At 39.0% G+C, this 17,536-nt stretch overlaps 1 long non-coding RNA gene across 1 annotated transcript; it reads right to left on the reverse strand.

Moving 5' to 3' along the window:
• Nucleotides 1-9,832: 9,832 nt before the first annotated feature.
• On the reverse strand, nucleotides 9,833-14,782 carry LOC110223324 (uncharacterized). The gene is made up of 3 exons (XR_002328667.2): nucleotides 14,357-14,782; nucleotides 14,060-14,214; nucleotides 9,833-10,138 (listed from the first exon to the last, which is right to left on the reverse strand). It is a non-coding gene; the product is annotated as an uncharacterized LOC110223324 (long non-coding RNA).
• Between the last annotated feature and the right edge of the window lie 2,754 nt (nucleotides 14,783-17,536).

Genomic DNA, 17,536 nt, shown 5'->3' on the forward strand with positions numbered 1-17,536 from the left:
GAAACTGAGAAAGGCTTTTAAGGCCAAATGCATACCCTAATGAAAACACATATTGAATAATATTTGTGAAGTATCTTGAGTACCTTGTAGGAAAGGTACTTAGGAATTAATTAATATTATGTCCATCATAAAAATAACTCTCATGCAAAACAGTAAGTAAAATATAAGGGGAAAAAAAGTTAAGAAGAGCATATTCTGTACGGAAATCTTGCTTATTACACTCTGCTCAGGACTTGGGCAATTCTGAAACTGACAATGGATTGGCCATTCTGTGCTTTAAGCCTTAGCCACAGTAGGGCAAATTTAAAGAAGAGTTTCCATTTTTACTTATAACTGTCAATCAGTTTGCTCTGGTTGGAAAATTATGACAGAGATAGGGTGTGTGGGAACAATTTTATTCTGTATAAGCAGATGTAGGAACTATTTTTCAATGAGGAACCTTGACTCACTTGAAAGTATTTCAAAAAGGGAAACATGATTTGAAAGTTTTGAATTGTTTAAATTTTTTCCAAAACAATTTCTAGAAAATTGTCAAATTATATGAGCCAAACTAATAACTCAGTGAACACAGAAAAAAATGTTTGACATGTATAGCTTACTTAATAGTTTATAAAGCATTTTTGTTAATTAGGTATTTGTAATATTCAAAATGCCTTAGCTACTCAAAGTTGTTCTTAAAACAAATTGTTACTGTATACAATATTTTATTGGTTCTGCTCATTTCACTCTTCATTATTTCATGCAAGTCTCTCCATGTTTTTCTAAAACCACTGAGCACATAATTTCTTATACCACAGTAGTATTCCACTGGGGGGCATCTCCAGTTGTTCTGATTTATATCTTGCCATTGGACTTGGATGGCTCCAGAGGAGAAAGTGAGCTGGTGACTTTGCACAGCCCTCCCCCAGTTAAATCCAATTCATTTACAAGTCATGGCATCACCTTCCTGATGCCGTGGTCCTCTTCGAGAACTAAGGGCAAACACAACAAAGTACTTTTATAATCTTTATCATTTGATAATTATTTTTATTTGTCATTGTTCAGTCATTTCAGTCATATGTCCAACTCTTTGTTGGGATTTTCTTTGCCATTGCCTTCTCTAGCTCATTTTACAGAGGAGCAGACTGAGACAAACAAGGTTTGTATCTGAGGTCACATTTGGACTCAGGATGATGAGTCTTTCTGATTTCAGGCCCAATGTTTTATCCACCTAGCTGCTCTCCTAAATTATTTTTGTTACCAAGTAACTATAAAGAGGAAATTTAAGTATAAAGCAAGATGCTTCCCTTCTGGGGGTCTCAGTTTCCACATTTCTAAAATGAGGGGGTTGAAGTAGATGAGCTCTAACATTCTATGACCTTGGTTTCTATTTGCACATGAGTACTGTAAACTGAGAAATGTATGCTGAGATGCACATTTTTGCTTCCAAATATCTTGTTTAAAATGTGCCACAGTTTTCAAGCTAAGACAAATGGACCAGAATTAGAAGAAAACCTGTGTGCTTTGAAGACTGGATCCTATTTACAGAGACCAATTTGTTTCTCTGCATCATTGAGAATGTAGCCCCTGTGCAGCCCCACAGCATTACAAGTACCTGAGGCTTGGAAAAATTGGGGTGAGGGGGGAGGGAAGTGGAGGAAAGCATATTACCATGGAGATAGATGGAAGCAAATGATCACACCATCAAAAGCAAACTAGAGATGTACAAAGCTTTTGTGATGCTGATCTATTTTTTTTAAGTAGGAAGAAGAAAAAAAGACACAAATAAAAGGACAGATCTCTCTCATTAAACCCAACACTAATTTAGTCATCAATGAAATAAAGGTACTCTTGAAAGCCCACTGCTAGAAAATACCTTGCAACAAAGAAGCACAAAAGGTTGCTAGCAGCCAGGTGTAATTTCCAGGTTGCAAAGTACACACATTTAGACTCCCGCATGGATGTTCTTGCTATACCTTGCCTTGTTTCCCAGACTGTCCATCCTTGAGGTAGGTTCAGATTGTTTCGTCACACTCACGTGATGACCAAATATTTAAGAAGAGGAAAATTGCAAGAGCATAACCTTTCATTTCAAGATGTCCTCCAAAGAAACTGTTCAAAATCAAGAGATCTGAGACAGAAAGAATGAGTGGTGTATTTTTTCCCCTTTTCATTGCCTAGACAATGTAGGATCATTCTGACTGTCTGAGAAGAGACAAGAATCAGGGTTACATAAGGTCTTTCATGTAGAACCATCTAGTAACCATCAATTAAACTGTTTGGATGTGCATGAACTTCCTATTAACCTCGTCTATTATTATTTTACTCTTACCAAAATTGAAATGGGCACCTGACAGCTGGAAAGAATTTAAAATCAGTTCTTCATCCATAGGGGAAGAGAGTGACATCATTAAAGGACGGATATATCATTCATTGGAAGCTGGAGAACTTTAGCTTAGTCCAGATGCAGCATGGCCATATAACTAAAGAGGAAAGAACTCCAAAAAACCTGAGTTTGACTCCTGGCTGTGCCACTTACTAGCTCTGTAACTTATGTCTCTGAACGTCAGTTTCATCATCTGTAAAATGGACATCATCCTATATCCCTGATCTCCTTACCAGGGTTGTTTAAGGAAAGCACTTTGTAAAATATGAAGTACTATAAAAATGTAAGTTAATATTACTGTGTGACCCTATTGGACATACAGAGCCTGGCTCTGCTTAATAAATGCTTATTGATTGACTGATTGACCCTGGGTGTGTAATATAAGCTAGCCTATCGACAAAATTGGAAAAATAATAGATATCTCAAGGATTATTTTGAATATTTTTTAAAGTGCTTTGTATTTGGTAGAAGTGAAATATGATAAAAATATATGGAAAAGACATGAATTTTCAAGTAGTTTTCCCATTTTTTTCCTCTCTGGACTTTCACTAATTCTCTAGTGCTGTAGAATGAAGAAACACTATGTTAATGTATAAATTGTGAAGCCCTGGCCTTTAGGACTTCCTGATCAACAGCTTTGCTGGGGGTCTTTATCTGGCTTTGGACATTTACTGGCTGTATGACATTAGGCAAATCACTTAATTTCTGTCTATCTCAGTTTCCTCAACTCTAAAATGGGGACAATAATAGCACCCACCTTTCAGGGTTGTTGTGAGGATTAGATGAGATCATTTTTTGCAGGGTTTCACATAGTCCCTGGTACAGAATAGGAGCTTAATAAATGCTTGTTCCCTGCCTCTCGCTCTGTCTTTAGTTCATCGGTTCCACTTTTTTTAAACTACTTTCTAAACCTTCCCTGGCCCCTGAATTCCAGTATCCTGACCTTTCCTGGACCCTGAAACCGTCTGACTGTCTTGGTTCAGAGATATGCCCCCATGATCTTAATTATCCACCCCATTCTTTTTGCATTATAACTGGATGCCTGAATCCAGTATCATTTCCCACTTTTCCTTCTATCCTGTCTCCACATACTATAGGCCACAAAATACACTTTCTTGGGTTTATTTATAAGAGAAAACATTGTGTGAACGTAAAGAGGCATTGATACATACCTGGATCACCTAAGATGGAGGTATCCAAATAGGAAACACCAGATACCTGCTTCTGGGAGAAGACTTTCTGCATTTCTGTATTACATGAGCAAGAGCAGCCTATTTCCACTGGCCACATAGCTGCAATTCTTTTTCTCTCTTTCTTTCCGGTGGTATCAAAGAGGGAAAGTCTTCTTTACAGGCACGATGCACACTGTGCAATAAGCTGAGTACAGAAAGGCTCGTCTTCTCCCTACCCCTTAGGCCCTATGGCCCAAAGAAATGGGTTTGGGGTTTTGGTCTGTTCATTTGTCATTTTTAATTCTAGGTTCAGGGAGTAGAGGTCCAGACGGGAGCTCAAACCCTGGCAATCTTGAAGCTAGGATCCCAGCCTGGATATTATGGGCAACCCAGAGGGAAAGCCCTGAGAAGCTAGGATGCTTGGTCAGAGCTAGTCTCTGGAGGCCTTTGGTGGGACTTAGAACTTGGTGGGACTTCTACAGTGTAAGAGCTGAGTGAAGCTGAGAACTTAATTCTCCTCCACACCTCAGAGACTGAGATGGCCTAGAAGGACTTTCCCCCAAGGTGTTGGGAGTGTGGGCGATGTTTTTATGTTTGTCTTTACTATACCTTTGAGGTGAATATATTTTGTAAAAGCTAATCTGACTGTTAAGTGGTTAAATGGAACTGAAGTGCTAGGGACCCCCAAAATTGAGGGAAGATATCAGTGGGGGCTTAAGCCAATGGCACAGACTTGGTACTGCTTAACCCTCTTAAGGGTACTAGGGGACCCTGAGGTCTCTAGATCAAACTCATTAGACTGTTCTACCTATCCCAGACTCATTTTTAACCCAATCTGGAAGCCTCCTGATGGCATAAAAAGTTTGGGGGCAGTCTGTCCATATTCCTAATGAATCATTTGCTATCTAATTTCTCCTCTTCCCCCAAACCATTAAGGGATTGATAAGAACGTTCAGACAGTATTCCCAACACCTCAAGAATAAGAGTGATTTGACCTGTCAGCACCATCATCCTCAAAGTTCACAAAAGACTAGCCTTTTCTTAACACAATCCTTAAAGAGAAATGAAAGAAGACAGAAATAAGGAATATTTCCACCTCAGAGAAGCCATGCAGGTTGGCTAGGAGTCCAAGTTTAGACTCTTCTATTTGCCAAGGAAACACTAGGTCTTCGGAAATGGTATTACTAGTCTATGACAATTCCTGTTCGTCTCATGTCGACTCTTATCTGGTATGCTTGTCACCATGATAGTTATTTGGCTACCCTGAAGCAGACTTTAAAAGCAAATGCAAGAACAAGGAATCCTATCTTACACATCAACATGTGACAGAACCTAGTGAATCACCCACTAACTGCTGGACATATCAAACTATATGTCCTACAGACACCGCAAACTGAATTAGTCCAAAGTAGAACTCATTTGTCTGTTCTCTCAAACTCTCCCATCTTAGGTACCCTCACTTTCCCTATCACCCATACAGCCACAATGTCATCCTTCACTCTTCACTTTCACTCACATCCACTCCACATATTCACTCTGTTGCCAACTCGTTATTTCTGCCCTCCCAAAATCTCTTTTATAAGTGTCCTGTCCATTCACACAGACACCATCCTGGCCTGAAGCTCGAATCATCTCACACCTAAGATATAGCAAATAGCCTGCTTGACCTCTCTGCCTCAAGTCTTTCCCCATTCCAGTCAATCCTCCATTTGACTGACAAAATGATCTTCCTAAAATGCAGGTATGACCCCCCCCCCATTCAGTAAACTCCAGTGGTTGCCTCTTACCTCCAGGCTCAAGCATAAAAAAATCTTTTTGACTTTTAAAGCCTTTCACCAACTGGCCCCTTCCTATCGTTCTGGCCTTCTTACACATCAGACTCCCTTCCTATAATTCAGCAATACTGGATCTCTTACTATTCTTCATAGGTAGCACTCCATCTCCTGACTCCTTATCTTTCTACTGGCTACCTCCCCTGCCTGGAGCACTCTCCCTCCTCCCCCCAGCCTCCTGGCTTTCCCAGCTTCCTTCCAGACTAAGCTTAAATCATACCTTCTGCCTTTTCCAGTTCCCCACCCTCTCCCAGTTCTCCTGCCTTGTATTAGAGACGACTTTCAATTATCCTGTATACAGCTTGCATATCCATACCTGTTTGCGTGCTGTTTCCCCCATTAGAATGTAAACTTCTTAAGGACCAAGTTTTTGTCTTTCTTTCCATGCCCAGCACTTAGCTCAGTGTATGGCACAGAGTAAGGGCTTAATAAATGCTTGCTGGTCATGATGAATTAAAGTCAAAATCTAGGTTTCTGCTAGTGGCAGCTACAGAGACAGAGTGTGGTAACACCATAACGGTGGAGTTTCCAAGCCTCAAAGATAGCGCATGTCAGGCAGTGGTAGAACAAGGTTCTGGATCAAGCCAAAGAGCTATAGAGAAAGGGCCAAGAAGCAGTGAAGCCAAGAGCCACTGTGTGGAGAAGTAAATCTAAACTTTCCCTTTGCTGATGATACTGAAAGTTATACAGACTGTGCCGGTCTCTAAGGAAAGGGGGACAAAAGGCCACCACCCTGGTTATTTCCCCTCTTATAGGGGTCTTAACCACAGTGGCTCTATAAGTCTGGAGGCATTGGAACTTCAAGTTTGTTCCAGGGAGTGGGGAAAGAGGATGGAATATTTTACCTCAGGGTGGCACTATAAGTCGAAAGTATCTCTGTAGGCCCCCCAAGGGAAAGGAAATCTCACCAGAAATTAAAATTGCCATCTGTTTTCTACCATTGTAGTACTTCTGTAGAACCACTGCTTCCCATTATATAAAAATGAGACAACCTAGGCCAACAAACCTTGGCGCTAGTCAACATAATTCCAACCTTGTTGATAGCAAGGCTTGTATATATCAAAGGGCTACTCTGATAGCATATCAAGAGTTCATGGCTTGATAAACTGAAAGACCCAAGCTTCTGGGACAAGCACTTATAGTTTGACAAAAACTTCTGGGAAAACTAGAAAACAGTATGGCAGAAAGTAGGTATAGACCAACATCTGACACCATATCCCAAGATAAGGTCAAAACAGGTACATGATTTAGACATAAAAGCTGATACCACAAACAAATTAGGAGAGCAAGGAATCGTTTACCTATCAGATTTGGGAAGAAGGGAAGAATTTATGACCAAACAAGAAATAGAGAGTATTACAGGATATAATAAGGATAATTTTGATTACATTAAATTAAAGGTTTTGCACAAATAAAACCAATACAACCAAGATTAGAAGGAAAGCAGAAAGCTGGAAAAAAAATTTTTACAGCGATTATCTCTGATAAAGGCTTCATTTTTCAATTATGTAGAGAATTGAGTCAAATTTGTAAAACTACAAGTCATGCCCTAATTGATAAATGGTCAAAGGATTTAAACAGGCAGTTTTCAGAATAAATCAAAGCTACCTCTAGTCATCTGAAAAAAATGCCCTATATCACTATTGATTAGAGAAATGCAAATTAAAACAACTCTGAGGTACTACCTCACAGCTATCAAATTGATTAATAGGATAGAAAAGGAAAAAGACAAATGTTGGAGGGGATGTGAGAAAATTGATACAGTAAGGGGCAGTTAGGTGGCGCAGTGGATAGAGCTCTGGCCTTGGAGCTCAAATCCGGCCTCAGACACTTGACACTTACTAGCTGTATGACCCTGGGCAAGTCACTTAACCCCAATTGCCTCACTAAGAAAAAAAAAAGAAAAATTGATACAGTAATACTCTGTTGGTAGAGTTGGGAACTGATTCAACTATTCTGGAGAGCAATTTGGAACTATGGCCAAAGGGCTATAAAACCTAGCATACCCTTTAACCCAACAATATTGCTACTGGGTCTGTACCCCAAAGAGACTTAGCTATTCTTAGCCATAATGAAGCAAGATAATTTCAAAGAACTCATGATGAAAAATGCTATCCACCTCCAGAGAAAGAATTGATGAAGTCTGAATGTAGATCAAAGCATACTATTTTTCACTTTATTTTTTTCATGGTTTTTTTTAATCTGTCTTCTTTCATAACATGACTAATGTCATACTTTGCATGCTTGTACACTTAGAATCTGTATCAATTTGCTTACTGTATAAGGGAGGAGAGAGGGGAAAGAGGGAGGAAGGAATTTGGAACTAAAAATTTTTTTAAATGAATGTTCAAAATTGTTTTTACACGTAATTGGGGAAAAATTAAAAAAAAATTTTAAATGTGTGTTTTTAGCTGTTGGAGTACTACTTATCCCACAAAATGTCAACATCTGAAATATGAATCCACCAAGAAAGCCAAAGGCTGAAAACTCACTACAGTAACTGCGTGAAACTAAGGCCAATTGGTTGTACTCAAAAATATTTTTTGAATTAAATTGATTTTAGTCACACACAAACACTCAAAGACTTCACAGCTCATCCTCAACCAGAGGTACTTTGTTCTCATTCCCAGTGAGTTAGGATAACTAGTGTAAGATAGGTTGTGTCTTGATTTTCCTGTAATATGGAGTGATATATTAGCTAGGATCTAGTGCCCCCTCTTTCCTGCAAGGGAGATTGATTTCTTCCTTTGTGAAGAGCAGGAGGAGGGACCTCCATTATCTTCAAGAGGAGTATTTAGTGAGTGATGGGTATGTAGAGTATATGAAAAGGAATCGTATGAAATAAGTCCAAGAAAGTAGGGCGGACTCACATTGTGGAGGGCCTTACATGCATTTTATCCTAGCGGCAACAGAGAGTCACTGAAAAAATTGGGAAAACAAAGTGGTCAGAGCTGTGTTTTAGAAAGGGTTTGGTGGGCAGCAATGTAGAGGCTGGATTGGAAAGGGGAGAGACTCCTCAGTAGGGGAAGTCAATTAAGAAGTTATTACAATAGTCCATGCAAGAAGTGATGAGGTCCCGAACCAGGGCCTCATAAACATGGTAAATGTATAATAAAATTATATCATTTTTCAAATATATCACTTTTGCTAATCCAATGAACCCAGAAAATTTAAAATGGCTCATTCTTCACGTGAAGTACTCTGATAATTTGGGGAACCTCTCATCTTCCTGGCTAGTTTGCTCTCACCCAGATGGAACCTGGGAACACCAATGCATGGAATTCCCCCAAGGAATAGCCATCACCTCCCCTTAAAAGCACCCAGACACATAAAACCTCAAATATAAACTCAGATTTATTTATACAGTACTGTACACATAAAGTATCTGAGCTGATAGGAAGTCAAGGGAGTCTCTTTCTCATTTTTGGTGCCTCCTCCCCTCTTTCCTTATTGAAGAACCATTCAGGGCCTGTGATTCACAGAACTGCCAATATGACACTCTTCTATTAGAGGGGCAAGGTCAAGATTTCTGCAGAAATGGATAAGCCTTCAGGTTTCTGCTATGTATGATCCTCAGTTTTGTTTTATGCTGGTGGGTTCTCCTTCCACACTCTACAGAAAGTGTTCTCTTAGGATCATAGTATAATAGGTATTTCACAACTATTTCATGCTACTGGACAGAATAACTCCAGGGTCATTTTGCTTCCCCTATGCTCTTAACCCAATTCCCACAGACTTCTCCAGAAACAAAGGACCTCTTTGGGTGTCAGGATAACTGTCTTCTACCCATGCTATTCCACTAAGTTTCCATTTTCCATTTCTTTTAGGAGGTCCCTGGGAAAGATAAGGCTCACCATACGGGAAAATTGCATTTGTATGATTCTCCATTAAGATAAGAAAGAGAGGGCATCAAAAATTGGGAAGAAGCTCTTTTGCTTGATTTTCTATGGACTCAGGCATAAGTTAGGAACTTTTCCCCAGTTCCCAACCTGGGCGCTGCTCAGCAAAACCCTGTTAAATATTGGGATTTAAAGAATCTTCTCAGCTCCATATTTTTCTTTTCTATTTCCCAACTTCTTCCAAGAAAGCTGGGGCAGGCCATGCAGCTTAACCTATGGCTACTTTGTGAAAGCCTTAGAAGGCAGAACCCACCAAATCTATGTCACAGAAGCTAGTTGGGAGGGTGGAGGGAGAGGAAACAACCACTCATTGCCTTTTTTTTTTTAGAGGCAATCAGGGTTAAGTGACTTGCCCAGGGTCACATAAGCATCTGAGGTCCTCCTGGGCCAGCATTCTATCCGCTGTGCCACCTAGCTGCCTCTTCACTGTCTCTTATTAACTTCTCATTCATAGCCTTATGTGGAGGAGTGATTGTTCTTTAACATGGCCAAATTATCTTGGTTATTACATGACTTGTTCCCATAAAAGAAATTCAGTTCAGATGTAAGACATACAATAAGGAATATCATCCTACTATTTTATTCTCATAGGTACCCTTCAAAGAAAGATGGCTTATTTCACATTTTAAATGAAGTTTTTATTCCTTCCTTGTGAACCAAGGAACATTTCTTCCAAAATCAGTCATCATAACACACACACACACACACACACACACACACACACACAAACAATTCATACTGTTTTCCACATTTACTGCTGCTCCCCAGAACATAGCATTCAACTTTTAAAACTCTATCCAATGATCCATAAGGCCCTTTTGTCACTGTTTAATGCTTCCCTGATGAGAATCTTTCTCCTTTTTCAGTCCCCTGAAAAAGAATAAAAGCAGATTTAACCATAGTTCTAAAATTAGTCTGAAAATACAGTCTGAAAAGATCAGGTAAGATAGGGCTATTAGGGAAATTTGATGGCTTCACTGTAATGGAGGTCAATATTGTGACTGAGAGAGAAGAATTTCGTGTTCTCATTGCCTACCTTTTAACTTCATCACCATGAATACCAATTCAGGTTTTATTTTTTTCAATTGTGTCTATTCAATCAACAATATTACCGTCTCTTCTTTTATTTATTTTCCTTTCAACAAATGGAAATGATATTCTTTATATTTCTCCAAAGCTCGTAATGCAGTATTTTGAGAAAGCAGCAGAGTATATTAGACAGTGTTGCACTTGGGGAAGAACTAGGTTTAAATCTTACTTCAGATTTGCTTTGTGACCTTAAGCAAGTCTCTTAGTGGCCCAGGGGTGGGGAGCCACGAGGCTGCAGGTTCCCCACCCCTGTTAGCCTCTCTGAGCCTCAGTTTTTTTAATTGCAAAATAGGAATAATAATAGTACCTATCTTACAGGGTTGTTGTGAGGATCAAATGGGATGATGTATATTAAGTATTTTCTAAACCTTGAAGTGCTATGTATATGAACCATTATTACTTTACACGTGCCCAGTAAATACTTGGTGCCTGACTGAATGAATTCAATCTAACAAATCTTTTACTAAGCATATTTTATGTATAAGGTGCTGTGCTAGCTAATGGGTATACAAGGACAAACAAAGCAATACCTGGTCTTGGGGAACTTTACATTTCATTGGATGAATGGAAGGTGTGTTTTTAAATAGACAGTTTTAGAGGGCAGGTAGGTGGCACAGTGGATAAAGGGAGTCAGGGAGACTGATCTTTCTGAGTTCAAATCTGGCCTCAGATACTTACTAGCTGTGCGACCCTGGGTAAGTCACTTAACCCCGTTTGCCTCAGTTTCCTCATCTGCAAAATGAGCTAGAGAAGGAAATGGCAAGCCACTCCAGTATCTCTGCCAAGAAAACCCCAGATGGGGTCACAGAGAGTCAGACACAACTGAAAAAGACTAAACAACAGCAGAGTAGATTCCATTTAGTATTCAACATTCATTCAATCAATGTTCAACACTTATTAAGCATTTATTCTGTCCAAAGCACAATGCTAGGCACTGAGGGAGACACAAAGCTAAATAAGATGTGATCTTTTTATTTAAGGAATTTATAACCAAATAATGGAAATATTGCCACTTCACAGACAAATATAATGCAAAATAGATGGGATAAGAGAGATGTAAACAAAGGGAGACCTGTTCGAAGGCAGGAAAGACTGAGAAGATCAAGGCAGTCTTCATAGAGAAGATGCATTTTACCTGAGTCTTGAAGTGCTAGGCACTACACTAAGTGCTTTACAAATATACTCTTATTTGATCCTCACAACAATCCTGGGAAGTAGGTACTATAATTGACCCATTTTACAGGTAAGAAAACTGAGGCAGGTCAAATGACTTGCTCACGGTCATACAGTTAGTGTCTGAGGTCAGATCTGAATTCAGGTCTCCTTGATTCTAGGTCCAAAGCTCTATCCACTGCTCCACCTAGATTTCTAGTAAATGGGTAGGATTTAAATAGGTGGCAATGAATGGAACAGCATTCAAGGCTTAGGGAACAATGTGAGTAAAGACATGGAGGCAGGAAAACAATAGAGATGTTTCATAGATGTAGACATGAAAGGGAATGCAGAAGTCAAGCCTTGAGAGCGACATCACTTGCTTAAGGGATGGCAAGTAGTTCAGTTTGGTTGGAATGTATAACACACATGAAGGTGTATAGCATGAGATAAAACAGAAAGGGCAGGTTGGAGCCAGATTTTGAAGGGTTTTATTTAGTCAGCAACGAATAATCCTTCAAGGTTTCTAAAAAGTTCAGTAACATAATGAAAACTGTGAATCAGGAAGATTAATCTGGAGATAGCACATATGGTGCAATGGATAGGGAAGAGACAGGAGGGGGAAATCCTGGCTAAGTTCCTCCACTCACTTATGTGGCAAGGCAAAAAGGGAACAGAGAGGGACAGCCAAGGTTAGGCATATTAGTTTTGATTTTCATATGCCCTTACCAAGATTTTTTTCTAAAACAAAATAGCTGATACTTTTGTTTTCACCCACAATTTTGAAATATTTAAAATTTTGGAGAAGTATATGATTAGAAGTGATCAGCCACATCCAATAATGACACTTCTTTTTCATTTCATGATCCTTTAGAAGTCTTTAAATTTAATCTAGTTGTGATGGAATACTATTGTAGTACAAGAATGGTGAGCAGGATGCTCTCAGAAAAACCTGGAAAGACTTACATGCACTGATGCAAAGTGAAATGAGCAGAAGCAGGAGAACATTGCACACAGTAACAGCAATATTGTAAGATGATCGCCTATGAATGACTTAGCTATTCTCAGCAATACAATGGTCTAAGACAACTCTGAAGAATTTATGATGAAAAATGTTATCCACCTCCAGAGAAAGAACTGATGGAGTCTGAATACAGATTGAAGCATACCTTTTTTTTTACTTTTTTTATTTTTCTTGGGGTGTTTTTGGTCTATATTTTCTTTTACAACATGACTAATATGGAAATATGTTTTGTATGACTACACATGTATAACCTATATCAAATTGCTTGCTAGTCAATGGCAGGGGAAGGGAGGAGGTCCACTGGGAGGGAGATAATTTGGAACTCAAAATTTTAATAACAAATGTAAAAAAAATTTACATGTAATTGAGGAAAAATAAAATAGTAAATTTTAAAAATAAATCTAACCTAGGACTAGGACCAACAGTATTAGGCTAACAGGGGCCTTCCTTAATTACCCCTTCACTCATAGGACTTTTTCTGGCCTTATTTATCAACTTCCAGTAAGAATAGAAGTCAGAGATATGTAGTGGCAATGATCCACTCATCATCATTATTGATCAGAATGAGAGAGACAGAGACAGACAGATAGATAGACAGACAAGCAGACAGAGACACAGAGAGACAGAGGGACAGAGGCAGACACAGGGAAAAAGAGAGTGCTAAGTCCTGAAGAGACCAGGGAAAGGCATGTAGGATGTGGCACCTGAGCTATGCTTTGAGGGACCCAAGGGATTCCATGAAGTAGAGGTGAAGATAGAGCGTGTTCCTCTGCCCTCTAAATGTACCATGTCTTCTTCCTCTATGCTTTTGTTTAAGTTACTCCCTATGCTTAATAAATGCTTGCCGACTGATTAGTTGATGATTCTCTCACTCAACCAGTGCAGAACTACTTTTCCCCACTCCATTAGCATCTACAGAGGTTATTAAGACTATATGTTTAGTAACAACAATTAGGGATGAATTTTTCATGATAGAATTATTGCTTTTTATAAGGCAATCCCCAGTCATGATGAATAACTTTGGATAGATAATCACATAATGAAATTGTTTTAAGTTTTCATTGAGACTATATGTGTCTGGTTTTTAATTTTGAATGGCAAAGTAAGTTCATGTGAGGTACAACTGTTTGTTTTATGGAAAGTATTGAAACTAATTTATATACATACAAATCTATTATTGGAATAGGGTAGTGGAAGGTATCCAATCTCATTTAGTTTTATTCATATTTATGGCAACGGCCATATTATTGGTTTGTGTTAATATTAATAACTCACCCAACTTTGAACTTCATTCTAAGTGGCTAAGAGAGCTGAGTCAGACAGGAGTGGGACCTGGAATTGGCAAGGTGTTTCTTAGAGATGTCCCTGCGAGTGACTAAAATAATAAAGCTCTTTCAGCCAGAAATCTCTCCATCATGTCATTACACACTCTTGCCACTAAGGGATGCTCTTTCCAGCGAGAAGTTCCCAGGAGACCAAAGGGCAAAGACGCAGCGGAAATATACAAGCAACGGAGATAAACTTACCTCCAACTTAAAAGGGAAGCAAAAGACAAAGCTGTTAGAGCATTCTGAATACCCGAGTCTCTGTAAGCAGCTGGGGTCCGCACCAAGTTTTTTTGAAGGTCAGTTTGCAATATGGTAACTTCTGGCTTTACTGTCAGTTTCTCTAAAAGCAGCCTCTGAAAATAAAGAGGGAAAGAAGGTTTTTTTAAAGACCCATTAGTGTGCCCCCTCCCCCACAGTCCCATTAGTGGGCCTTATTAAAACAACACAGACAAAGAGCAAAGATGTCCTAGTTAATGGAGAGCCTTCGATAATTACTCTGCTCGGGCCGCTTCTTTTCGGATCTGAATGGCCTTTGAATAATGTTTCTCTTGCTGTGGTTGCAGACAATGCCCTCGCAGACTGCTTTAAACGGTGCCAATCCCATTAGCAGAAGAATAGCCAGGCTCTGTGTGTATGTGTGTGTTTTGGGTGAGGATGGTGGCTTCCAGTGGGAACTAGATTTCAGTGCTATCTCCTTCTTTGGTTCCCCTCTCTTGCTACACAAATTGCTTCCCAGAATCAAAAGTAACTATTTCCCTTGAAGGAAATACTTGGATGAAAATGTGTTCTTTGTAGAAAGGGTCTCACTGCTTACTAAGGGTCTGACTTGAGAAAGACATTTTGCCTTTTCAAATGGCATTTATTAAGGATCTAACTGCAAAAGATTCTGTGTGCAGTATGGTACATAGAGAACCTGGCCAAGAGCCTCATTAACTGGGGAGAAATCTCCCCTATTGCTACAAAAGGAATTTAAACACACTTTCCCTACCACAACCACTAGCATGCTTGTGGTCTAGGGACAACACTTATCAGAACAAACAGGAGGAATACACAAAATGGAGCAAATTGTCAGCTTCACAAAGAAGAAAATTGTAAATGGCTCAAGAAAGGCAAAAGAATAATGAAGTAAAGAAAGTGCTGAAATGGGGAAATACAGAGATCCTTTGGGTGTTTTTCTCAAGGCCTCCCAATCCAAATGCTAACAATGCTTTTTTTTCTCATTCTTGACATGCAAGGGTATATTTAAAGATGACTCACCCCACATATCCATGCTGTGGTCTAGCCTTGTTGTTTCTATCTTTACAACATTTTTTTTACATGTCCCCTTCTCTCTTCTGACACTTCTGCCACCCTAGTGCAGGCTCTCATGCCTAGACAATGGCAAGAGCCTTCTGGTTGGTCTCTCCACCTAAAGTCTCTCCTCCCTCAGTCCACTCCATTGCCAAAGTGATCTTTCTAAAGGACAGGTCACTGTCCATGTCACTCTCCTACATAGTAAACCTCAGTGGTTCCCTATTACCTCCAAAATCAATATCAAATCTTCTATTTGGTTTTCAAAGCCTTTCACAACTTGGCTTCTTACTATTTTTTCATTTTTCCTTAACTTCCATACTATGCAGTTATACACTCTCTGATCCATCTACATTGGCCTTCTTGCAGTTTCCTACACATGACCCTTCATCCCCTGATTTCATGCCTTTGCACTGGCTGCTCCCCATGCCTGGAAGCCTCCTGTCTTTCTCGGCTTCCTTCAAAAGTTAGCTCAAATCCTACAGTTTGCAAAAGAACTCCCTTCCCTTACCAGTGCCTTCCTCTGATATGATCTCTAATTTACCCTTTTACCTATAACCTGTATGAATTTAGCTATTTGTGGCTTTTCTCTCTCATTGGAATGAGGGTAGAGACAACTTTATCCTTTCTTTGTATCATTAGCATTTAGCACAGTGCCTGAACATAGCAAGAGTTTAATAAAGGCAGTTGGCACAAATTGACTTGATTCCTCAAACAACTTACATAACAAAAATCATAGCAAGGCTAAGATTACTTATCTCCATTTATTTGTTAAAGATTAAATTTTTCAGCAAAGATGTTAAAAAATAGACTTTAAAGTGGGTGACAATAAGCAGTGGCAGCAGTGGAACTCTCAGCCTACAGATAATAAGAGGGTCAGACAACTGGTCAGACGGAAATTACATAGCTATACGTAAAACAAAATCAAAAGAATGAAAAAATAGAAGAAAATGTAAAATGTCTCTTTGAGGAAACAACTGGCCTGAAAAATAGATTGAGGAGAGATAATTTTTAAATTATTGGACTACCTGAAAACCATGATTAAAAAAGAGCCTAGACATCTTCTTTCAAGAAATTATCAAGGAAAACTTCCTTGATATTCTAAAACCAGAGGAAAAGATAGAAATTGAAAGAATCTACCAGGGCAGCTAGGTGGCACAGTGGATAGAGCTCTGGCCCTGGAGTCAGGAGGACTTGAGTTCAAATCTGGGCTCAGACACTTGACACTTACTAGCTGTGTGATCCTGGGCAAATCACTTAATCCAATTGCCTCACAAAAAAAAAAAGAAAGAAAGAATCTACCAATCACTTCCTGAAAGAGATCCCAAAATGAAAACTCCCAGGAATATTATATGCAAATTCTGGAGCTTCCAAGTCAAGAAGAAACTATTGAAGGCAGCCAGAAACAATTCAAATATCATAGAGCCACAGTCAGGATGAGACAAGATTTAGCAGCTTCTACATTAAAGGACTGGAGGTCCTAGAATATGATATTCTAGAGGACAAAGATGCTAGAAGTACAACCAAGAATCATCTACCCAGCAAAATAAATGGATACTAAATGAAACAGAAGACTTTCAACAATTCTTACTGAAATAACAAGAGCTGAATAGAAAATTTGACTTTCAAATACAAGACCCAAAAGAAGAATAAAAAGGTAAATAGGAAAGAGAAATCATGAGGAATTCAATAAGGTTAAACTGTTTACATTCCCACATGGGAAGATGACACTTTTAACTCCTAAGAACTTTATCATTATTAGGGTAGTTAGAAGGAATATACATAGATAGAAGGCATACATGTGAGTTGAATATGATGGAATGATTATCTAAAAACAAAGTAAAATTAAGGGGTGAGAAAGGGGAATGCACTGGGAGAAGGGGAAAAGGAGAGGTAGAACTGGGGATATAACCTCACATACAAGAGGCACAAAAGAGCTTTTACAGAGATGGAGAAGATGGGAGAGGTGGGGGGCACATGAACCTTACTTTCATCAGAAAAGAGGAAATAACAAATACACTTAGTTGGGTATAGAACTCTATCTTATCCTACAGGAAAATAGGAGGAGAAAGGGATAAAAGAAGGTGGGAGAGACTAATAAAAGGGAGGGCATATTAAGGGAGCCTGGTGGTGAGAAGCAAAATACTTTTGAAGATGGATAGGGTGAAAGGACAGAGAGAGAGTAGGATACTCAGGAGGGGAAGGAATGGGATGGAGAGAAATACAGTTAGTTATCATAACTGTGAAAAAAATTTACAGCAAGTTTCTCTGATAAAGGTCTCATTTCTCAAATATATAGAGAACTGAGTCAAATTTATAATAATATATGATATTACCCAATTGATAAATAGTCAAAGGTTATGAAAACGCTGTTTTCAGACAAAG

Source organism: Phascolarctos cinereus, unplaced genomic scaffold, assembly GCF_003287225.1.
Source record: "Phascolarctos cinereus isolate Bilbo 61053 unplaced genomic scaffold, phaCin_HiC Scaffold_7;HRSCAF=346, whole genome shotgun sequence".
Lineage (NCBI taxonomy): Eukaryota > Metazoa > Chordata > Mammalia > Diprotodontia > Phascolarctidae > Phascolarctos > Phascolarctos cinereus.